The sequence below is a fragment of the Limulus polyphemus genome, unplaced genomic scaffold, assembly GCF_000517525.1.
Source record: "Limulus polyphemus unplaced genomic scaffold, Limulus_polyphemus-2.1.2 Scaffold1924, whole genome shotgun sequence".
Taxonomy (NCBI): domain Eukaryota; kingdom Metazoa; phylum Arthropoda; class Merostomata; order Xiphosura; family Limulidae; genus Limulus; species Limulus polyphemus.
Genome location: NW_013667534.1, coordinates 207,004 through 215,475, shown reverse-complemented (window position 1 = coordinate 215,475; position 8,472 = coordinate 207,004). Strand labels below are relative to the sequence as shown.

Sequence of the window (8,472 nt, the reverse complement as noted above, 5' to 3'; positions counted from 1 at the left end):
CAAAACTACGTGTTGTGGTCTTTCTTTTATGTATTGCGTTATGTCGTTTTGAGATAAATTTGTAAGTGATGGAGAAAAAATGGATATCATTTTCGGATTCAGCATAAAGGAATTACTATCGAACATGTACACATTTCAAGACAATAAAACTATCGCAGGCTTGTGTAATTTCAAAGCTCTAAATTTGAGACTCGCTAGAATAGTGCAGTTTATTTTCATTTAATATTTTAAATTAACACAGCACATTTTGATAACTTATATACTGTGTTATGGCCAATATTAGCTAAAGCTATTGATAAATTTGTGAGCTTTTGCTAATTTTAATAAAGAAAAGATTTAACATTTTAAATTAAATATGAAATGAGAATCCCTTTTTCTGCAACATCCTACAAATGTCAATTTTCTGTATGTTTTTTAGAGCCGTTGCCTCAACTACAGACAAATGTAATAATTTCTGTTGCAATCTCTAACCATATTTTCACTGTATTAACAGTTATTTCAACTGTGACACAAAATAAATATATTTTACTCTTGCAGAGAACAATGACGTTAAATTTGATTTCACATTGAAAATCGAAGCTGGAATCCAGATTTATGAATAACTAACAGAGTTATATTTTCAGGTAAAACCGATTTCCGTCAAGTATCAGATAGGCAAACTCATAAATAACAATAAGGTCGATAAAAAGGTAAGTGGAATGTCCTGTAGTAGATAACTGAACTGAGCTTCTTCAAGTGTAAAATAACGACACTGGATAATTGTGAATAAATGAGCACGTTTTTTTTTGTTTTTTTTATAACAAATAAACAGAAAACAAAGTGTAAGTACCTACGAAGATGAAATGATAGCAGTCCTTTCTACTAGGGTAACTAGGCTGTGTTTAGTTCCATAGATTTCTCTCCCTCAATATTAACCTTCATCGAGTTAAAACACACTGTTCTTGAAATAAGTCTTCACTTGAAGATATCTTGGTAAAAACTGGTTAAAGAACGTCTAAATTCAGCTTTCTTTGTCCGGTTAATAACGTCATCTCATGATCTTTGGAATCTCATTACATTGGTCGACTGTTACATCTAGTCAACGACATAATCGACCAGCAAAGGACATTACATTACCAATCCTTTTAACCCAGATAGTATAGATTATTGCAATGTCCTCCTGGGCAGAAGAGACATCACTTATTATAGAGAACAAAGAAACTAGAACAAGGTAATCTTAACGAATTTCTGGACCATATGTTGCTACCATTACAGCATAGAAACTAAATAACTGAAAAAAAAAATTGTGTCTCTAAAACAGGTGTAAAACATGCGATATGTCTAAATATTACAACTGTTTACAGGCCATTATTTTTATAGCCTATTTTAGCATTATAATCTCTGAAGCTTACTATTGAGTTATCAGGCGAGTGAATAATAACTTAAAATTGGCAATAATTAGTTTAAAATTGAACATGAATAAAAGCAGGCAGAGAACATCCCATTTGTTAAGAACACTTCAAAATATTGTTAAAATAATATTGCAGATGAGCTGACATATCTTTTTATGTTACAAGATGTGGACTAAATTGGAAGACAAGTAATTGCAGGCTGTATAAGTAGCAATTGGGCTACACTTGTAAGAACTGCTGAAGCAAATTACACAGGTGTTTGGCTGACATACCTGGTATAGACCTATAGTATTATACTATAAATGCTGCCCAGTGGTAAATATGAACGCTTATAATGCTAAAACCCAGGATTTGATACTCATGGTGCGCACAGCACAGATAGTCCATTGTGTAGCTGTGTGCTTAACTACAAATAAACAAACACTATAACATATTACTGGTGTAGTCTTTAATAAATTAATATATCTTTGTTCGCTTAAAACATTTTAACGTTAAAGTGAGTTTGTCTGTGTTATTTATGTTGCATTTCAAGTTTTCTTTTTTTTTATGCTGAAAACGATGAATATTTTTCCTTTACCTAAATTTTCTAAAATGCTCACATATACATGCATGTTGAGATTAACATATATGTGAATTGACTATGGATATAATAACTTATACTTTACACTAGTCATACATTGTTATAGATCATTCCCCTTTAGTATTACTGAGCTCTTCCATGAAATATAGTGTTGGAAAATTCTTCAACCTTATATTAACGTATTCTCTAGTGATATCAGTCATTTATATATAGGTTCAGGATTACTTGAAAGCTATTTTTCACTTGTGGGATAGGTAAGTGACATGGGTTGAAAGTGCACTTAGGAAGATTTGAGCCTATTTATACGAATATATGACGGTGAGTTCTTCCAGTCTTATTGAGCTCTTAAAATCTGGAGAATAGTATTGTCTTATGTTTTGCGCACTCTTCCTGCTTCTAAGTTGAATTGTCATTTTCACACAAATAAAGTGCCTGTTTTCGTATAGTTATACATTTTGTCCAGTCCCTTTTTCTTCAATTCAATCAGGTTAGAAGTTCAGTTTAACTTCGTGATACATTTTCTACCATTTCTATAGTTCTTACATTTATTATTCTTTTCTGAAAGTTATAGTCGTATCTAAGAATACAGCAGGGTAGGGGTAGAAATTGAGGAATTTGGATATTGTGTCTTCAAGATTGCTTTTGAAGAGTTTTCTCTACTTCTTTGGAACTCTTATGAATTGTAAGTTTTAAACTTTGGTACGAAATGGCATTTTTATGGACAATAGCCGGAGTTCATTGCTTATGGCAGAGTGTAATCTTAGAAATCACTAAAGTCTAGGAAAAGCACTCTCTTGGGCATTGGCCTTTCGCCACTACTGTAAAAGGCCGTGTTTGTGATCTTGATTTAGCCAAACACAGAAAGGAGAACCCCAATCTGGAAATTCCAGAATTGCTAACCAGATTCTATACTGAACGTTTTTCTGGGGGGTTCACAGAAGGTATGGGTTATTAAGTGTCAATGTGGTAACTTGTCAGCTTGTGATCTTCATATCCAATAGAGAGAAGTCTATAAAACACCTAGGTATCATCAACGAGAATAGCACCCCCCCCCCCCCCATCTCTGGTTGGTGTCACCCATGACCATCTGGATGAGACTTTTAGGAGCCAGTGGCGAATGAAGTCTGTCAAGCAGAGTTGTCTTTCTAAGAGGCATTTAGTGATGAAGTAAATCCATGGGGTTGGTGTAAGTTTCTCCATAAGAAGAAAATGCAGCTGGGATCAGTATAGATCTTGGAGAGCTCTAGGACCATATAGAATTAGAAGATGACAAACAGGTACCAAGAGTTTGCCCAAATGTAGGGGTTCCTAGGCATCAACAAAATCCCCTTAACATTTATGAGTGTTTCATCTGTATGCTGGCCGAAATCACTGGAGATGCTTTTTTTCCTTATCCATGTGTCCCTGTTGGTGAGGTAAAGCAGATTTCTCCCCTTCTCTCTCAGCTTTCAAGAAAACAGCTAAGGAGGACCTGGATCAATTCCTTAAAAATGCAAGAAGGTCAGTGCTTAGGAAGGTGGATTCTGGAACAGAGCAATAACTGATGCTTAGTATAAGCAAACCAACACTTGACTTGATAGATATCTTGGATAAGTAGCAGCTTAGTGACTAGGGCAGTTTCATAACTATTGTACTGGAGTTTATACCCAGCAGAGAAACAAGTTATCCATTGGGCTGATTTCAAGGCTCAGAGAACTTAATCACTTATGTGTATGATTGGTGGTACCTTCACCGACATGATCTATTTACAGAAAAATAAAATTTAGAAGTTTTCAACTGATAAAGTGTAAAATGAACAAATGAATTCAACCAGTCGAGTTTTATATGGACTGGAAGAGAACATAAATGAAGATGTCCAGTCTCCAGTTTCTGTTTCTTTATAAATTTGGTAACCATTGTAAATAAGACTTCGATTCTTTATTTTGTGATCGCAATACCTGTTTCGTTTGGTAAATACAATGTGTTTTTTATTTCATGGTAAAACAGCTGTGTTGGTTTTCTTCCTTTGGTTAGATGTAATTTAATCAAATTTTACGTACATTTCCTACATACCACCAGTCTTAATACTGACCTGTCAGTTTCAGTTTTGTCTTTTTACCAGAGAATATAACAAAATAAATTATTAAGTTACTATATCAATGTCGTGAGCGAGATGCACTTCTTTGTTTTCCATTTGAACTTTAGTATAATGTTTGAATCTATATTTTGTTTGAAATGAAAAGATAATTTTCAATATCACGAGGAGATAAGGTGGAAATAATAAGAAAATAGTACTTGTGTGAGACTGAGATCAAAGTATATGGAAAAGTGTAAGAAAAGCCTATTTCTGTGTGGTATGCAGATACCATATATCTTACTCTTCTATGATGCTTATTTCATATATATAATACCTTAGCATTTTTTCCAAGTTCTGATATTAAACATTTCAAATTCAATAAAAAACACATGATAAAAATTCAACATTAGGTATTACTTTCTTTAACAGGGTCTGATCATTGAAACTATCTACTGTTTTACTGGAAAGTTGAAGTTTCCATACTTTATCTTCTGAATACGTGACTGTCATATGCAGCAGACGTAATTGCAAATTCTTCTGATTGAATTTTGTGATTTGGTGAACTACACTGAAAAGTATAATGTGCAACCAAACAAGATATTTTCTACTCTTTAATTTAAATTTTAAGTTTACCAATTTTGTTTTAAATTGTTCATGCTTATAAATGCATGTAACTTAAGAAGTTACTTTCAATTCAATTACCTATTGTTTTAGGTCATTCTCCACTTGGTATCATGTTACATAAAAGTTGACAGCAACATTTTCCACTGGTGGGTTAGGTGATACCTTGAGGATATATCATCATTTATTATTTATGGTAATAGCTAACAGTGATTTAAATAGCACACAAGCCAGAGAAGAGCGGCATTGTTGACTTTTGTATAAAGACAATTGCAAAGTTTGTAACATATACATGTGAAATACAAGTTCGTTTTGCAATAACTGGCTAGCTAGTCCAAAGACCAAGTGATTAAAGTTTTGGGTAACATGAATTATACAAAACAATGTTTGTCATTTAACAAAGCATCGGTTACTGTAATCATTATATAAAATTAATGATAAACTATACATAAGATTACTATTCACTTAACAAATTGCTAATTATATTCAATTAGACCACACTTATAATCTTTATCTGTACACGATATAATTAATAATGAACTCTACATATGTACTTTCTACTCTAATTAGTTTTACTGGAATTTAAAAGTCAGCAAACATAGTTTTTTTACATAACGTTTAAATTATTAATGTATAAGCATACGATTATTACATACTGTGTCCGAAAAACTATCACTGTTTCAGTCCACTTAGAATAAAATGGAAGTTCTATTCTAATTAAATGTGTGACATTTATGATATATTTACGGAAACTTATATTAAAATAAAAGTTAATTATAACGCATTGTCGCTATCTACGTATTTACAATATACGGGAAATGTTTACGGGAAAATGTTATGAAAATAAAAGTCAATTATAATACATTGTCACTATCCATGTATTGTACTTAAAATAGATAGTTCACTTTACAAAACTGTAAATGTGTAGTGACACATATCAGTTAAATACATTTTTTGTATTTAATTCAACGGTACATTTCTAAAGTGTAATTGTCAATGATAGAATCTTGTCGCAATCTATGTAAGTTCATTATATAGGGATACTAAACATTAATTATGTATTTTCACTTAGCATACCATTATTGCATACTGTGCCGGATATACAGCAAATGGCCAGACTGTTTCAGTCTGCTTAAAACAAAATGAAAAAATTGATTCTCCTTAAATATGTGAGATATCATTATTATTTTAATTATCACATGTTTCGAAACATTGTTTCTATATTTTAGACGAAGATTTAAGACACTGTTTGTTGAGATCATTGGCCAGTTTTGATTTATCTAACAGCAGCGATAGGTTTATTTTATGACACTTTTTAATCTAAGACAGGACAAATGTTTTGTTTACATAAACATTTCCATGAGGATTTATTACACAAACAATCAGTATCATCACAATTACGCACACAACATATTATTTGACTAACATATCTTGGGGAACACCAAACACCATATTTGTATACCCCTTTTTCAAAAAACAATTTCACATGTATATGTTACAGACTTTGCAAATGTTTTTATTAAGATTAAAAATACACGAGTCATATGACGAGATTTAATTATATCACAAGCCCAGGTCATTCTAATCCTATGGTTTTTTTTTCCCAAGCCTGTCAGTAGCCTTGAATATTAAACACTTTTGACTGTCATGCTTTACTTTTATTTCTTCGAACTGGTATGTTTTCGTCAAACTCTGCTCTACTTCTACATTGCAAAAACACTGTATGTGTGATCACGTGACAGCCATCTAACAAACACTTGTCTTACATTAGTTACCGCCCCCCAGTGGCACAGCGGTATGTCTGCGGATTTACAACGCTAGAAACTGGGTTTCGATACCCGTGGTGGGCAGATCACAGATAGCCCTTGTGTAGCTTTGTGCATAATTAAAAACAAACAAACAAACAATACATTAGTTACCACACTGTTTGTGTTTGACTTTTGAACTTTTTAAAAGTCTGTGTCCAGATTGTATGTGTGAAATTTCCTGAGAGTGTCTTAGCATTAGACAGTTTGAAAGTTCTGGTATTCTAAATAATAGTAAGGTTAAACAGTAAGTTGTTCATTAATTATTGGTTATAATATTGCTACGTATGTTTTGTGATAGTGAAACATTAAGTGTTCAACAAATCTTTGTCTGAATGAACAGTTTACAAATGTATTCCATACTTTCACACGATTTGTGTACGTTTGGAGATGTGTTTACCATTGATCAATGGTTATCTTAAAAAAATGGACGGATAAGTAGTAAGTTATTCATTTATTATTTTTAATACAGATGTTAAAATGTGTAAAATAATGATTTTAACATAATTAAATCTAAACGTTGATGACTTGTAAAAGTATTGTCACAGTATATTTGTTAAAATATTATTTACAGTTGTAAAAATAATGGTAATTAAGTATATAAATATGTGAAAGACCGCCTTTGTAAAACCTTGTGTAAGATAAAGTAACATGCGTAAATTATTTTGTTGTATAAAGCCAAATTAGTCGAAGTATAAGTTTTAATTATCTATAGTCGTGTATGAGTAATGGCAGCCTAGTAATTCATCATCTACTTTGTGGTACTATTACATAATCATTCATTATAGCAGCCTGCCTAGCAACACGTCCATAACAAACTCGCCATCTGGTGGTACATTTCGGAATCATGGTCATCTATCATGGCTGCTCAACAGTGTGCTACCTGATGTAATCGATGTACGAGGCAGCACATATGTGGTGCTCTCTGACCGCAAAGTTTGGAAATATGACGTAATCATCTTTGATGACATACTCCCCTTACCCCCTTTGGATCCAGGAGTGCAGCACTATCTTCTTGCTTCATTTTGACTATGTTTTTAGTATTTAAAAATATTTTTTTCATACTGTTTCACATTGCATTCAGTCTCTTTCTTTACTCCAAACTCAGTCAAAAACAAGAGAGTAGAGATTCACTCTGCATAGCATTTTCTTTCCAAGCTCTCGTTATTTGAGGCTTCTTACAAACTTGATGAAAATAACAGTTTATTTGTAAGTATCACAGCATAGGTAGATGGGTAAAGTGCCATGACTAGAATTTGTTACTATGGAATTTCCTGTCTTTCTCTTTAAAAGTGCATTTGCTTGACTCTTTAAAAGGGGCCCGGCATGGCTAGGTGGTTAGGGCGCTTGACTCGCAGTCTGCGCGTCACTGGTTCGAATTCCCATCTCACCAACCATCCTCGCCCTTTCAGCCATGGGGGCGTTATAATGTGACAGTCAATCCCACTGTTCATTGGTAAAAGAGTAGCCCGAGAGTTGGTAGTGGGTAGTGACGACTAGCTGCCTTCCCTTTAGTCTTTCACTGCTAAATTCGGGAGGCTAGCGCAGATAGCCCTCGTGTAGCTTTGCGCGAAATTCAAAATAAACAAAAAAACTTTAAATGGTAATTAACATTGACTTAATACTGACAGATGATGATAGACTAGGTATATTCAGAGAGGCACATCTCCAACAACGTCTAGGTTATGTTATGTGTAGTACAAATGTGTTCATCTCTGACTTTGGTTCTGGCATTAAGATCCTAGGTATGGATGTATTGTGGAAACTGTTGGTCATTTTTTCTGCACGATAGGTGAGATGTGTTGATGGCTGTACAAACAATTTGGATTCAACACAGTGGCAGAAGGCAGTATTACTTATCATCCAATACTGACTGTATATAACATACATTACCATTTTGAATCAAATACTGACTATATATATATATAGAATACAGTGTCACTTAGCAACTGACATTGATGCTCTATAGAATACAGTGTCACTTAGCAACTGACATTGACTCTCTATAGAATACAGTGT

General features: G+C 33.3%; 1 protein-coding gene across 1 annotated transcript in view; it reads left to right on the top strand.

The window, feature by feature from the left end:
* The first annotated feature begins 6,569 nt into the window (after window positions 1–6,569).
* The window catches only part of LOC106465376 (ESF1 homolog), a 54,570-nt gene continuing 52,667 nt past the window's right edge, over window positions 6,570–8,472 (top strand). Inside the window, exon 1 of the mRNA XM_022393261.1 lies at window positions 6,570–6,894. The gene's annotated coding sequence lies outside the window, so the exon portion shown is untranslated. The remainder of the gene's footprint in view (window positions 6,895–8,472) is intronic.